This window comes from Zingiber officinale, chromosome 3A (assembly GCF_018446385.1).
Source record: "Zingiber officinale cultivar Zhangliang chromosome 3A, Zo_v1.1, whole genome shotgun sequence".
In the NCBI taxonomy this organism is placed as follows: Eukaryota; Viridiplantae; Streptophyta; class Magnoliopsida; order Zingiberales; family Zingiberaceae; genus Zingiber; species Zingiber officinale.
This window is the reverse complement of record NC_055990.1, coordinates 104994203-104996554: the sequence shown is the minus strand read 5'-3', so window position 1 is coordinate 104996554 and position 2352 is coordinate 104994203.

The following is a 2352-nucleotide window of genomic DNA, read 5'->3' as shown; positions in this document are numbered from 1 at the left end:
AAATAATAAATAAAAATATATGATTTATAATGTATGACCTAAAAAAAACTTGTATTGAGATTTTTTTTAATTGCGGTGAGTAGTAAATTTTTATATTGTTGATGTGACATATTGAGAATTACAAAAAACCTCATCTAGAAGTTTAATCCTTAGAGATGTCTTAAGGAGGTTGATGTTCATTTTCTAAGGAAGAGGAAAAATCAAGTAAGAAAAATATGTTGCATGCATTGCAAATCAATGCAACCTAATAAATTCAAAGAGGATGTAAAGGTATGAATTGAACTTGAAAAAATTTAAAACTTTAATGAAGCGAGGAAAATCATACCTTAAGCACGTCTTAACCTCTCAAAGGTGTGTGCTTCATTCAAGTACCACACTTGGGTCATTGCCTAGGCACAAATGGTGTGCTTGGTTGTGTCTTTAGCCTAGGCACATCTAGGCGCACACTTTTCACGACCATGCGTGGCACTGTTGTCCACGGAAGATATGAACAAGGTAGCAGTTTTTTTTTAGAGAATATGGGAAAATATAGCCATTTATTTCAGAAAATGAGGGTAATATAGCGGGAATCTCGGAACACGTGGTGAACATGAGGGCACAACTACAAACCTATAAAAGGTCGCCTTATCCCGCAGGCACAGATACGTGCTCACACATCTAGACTTATAGAAACTCTAAATTATAGTTCTCCTTTGTTCTCCCCTATCAGTGACTTACTTAAGCATTAAAGTGACTGTACTAAGAAACCCCCGACTGCCATTCTAGACTTCGACCAATCCCTTTACTAATCCATGTTGTTCCTTGGTGATCGACAATAAAGTCAACATCAATGACAATTCATCGATGACTCATTCACCAATGGTCTCAGGCAAAATCATCAATAAAATATCATTTTATAGTTTCTTATTTTTTTTCTTCGGATGTAAGGATATGAAGGGACTGATAAATAATTTCTTCTCTAGATGAAATAGTATTCTTTAACTTCTTTTTTATTTTCGGATAAGTAAGAGTGATTAGATATTGTTTACTCGAATGGATGAGACACATGCTTCTACTTAATTTTGATCGATTTGTTGGAATTGTTTGGTCTACCTCTTTTGATTGAATGACTTGGTTAGAGGGTAAATAGACGACCCCCAAGTTTTACAGATTCTTTCTAATAACACAAATTAAAAATGTAGGTCTTAAATTGATCATGTAGAAGTGAAGATTAAACAAATAGTTTGAATGTGAAGATGTAATTGAAAATGAAGTTCTTAAGTGGTTGAGTTTAATTAGATTGTTTTGATTTATTTGATAAATATATAATTACAATCCAAAAATATTAGGTAACATTGTCGTCCTTTATCGTTGGTTGGATCTTCTCCGTTAGATATTGTCTTCCTTAATTGTTGATAAGATTTTTTCCATTTGACATTTTCTTTGTTTGACAGGTGTAAAATCTTAAAATTGTCATATATCAAGCTCGTACAGTTTGATAACTCATCATATGTGGTTGAGTTGGTGTGTACCAAACAATTCAAATGTCTATGGCTAGTGTTCTCTTTAAGGGGTGAGGAACACTAAGCGGAAGTGAATGCAATTAGAGAAGGTGAGTCTTATGGTTTATAGGCATTGTGCAAGATGGACTAGGTCTGGAGGATCATGTGGCATATGGAGTAAGCTTAGAGAGTTCAGTGCATTCAATTAGGGTTGTAAATAAGTCAAATCGAGTTAAATTTCATGATGTTCAAGATTATTTAATAAATATCTAAACCGATCCAAGCCAATCTAAGCCTAAAATGAATCAAATTATTGAAATGATTATTCAAGTTTAACTTGATTCAAGTTTAATTTGAATTTGGTTCATTTGAATGTTACCAAGTTCTCAAATCAAATTTATTTGATTATTTGAAATTTTTACATTTTAAGTTTATTTAGTTAGTTATTGAGTTTCATAATATAAATTTATTTATTCATTTTAAAATTTTATTTGTTTGTTTAGTATGTTGATAAAAGTTTTGTTGATAATTATTGTTTATGAATATTGTTCAAGATTATTTATTTAGTTGAACGAATTATTCAAATATATTCATTTAATTAATCTTATATATATTTAATAAATATAAATAAATTATTATCAATCCGAATACTAAATTTATTCACGTTTGATTCATTTAGCTACATTCAATGAACTAACAAAAGCTTAAAGAATATTAATTTGTTTATTTTTTATGCTCAATAAATATTTTTTAATGGACAATTTAGGAGTATTATTTTTTTTTTATATCAGGAGTAAGTTTAAAATTTGTCAAATTTGAGGGAGTAGGCTGATAATTTCCCTCGATAGGCAGTCAATCGACTAGTAGTAGC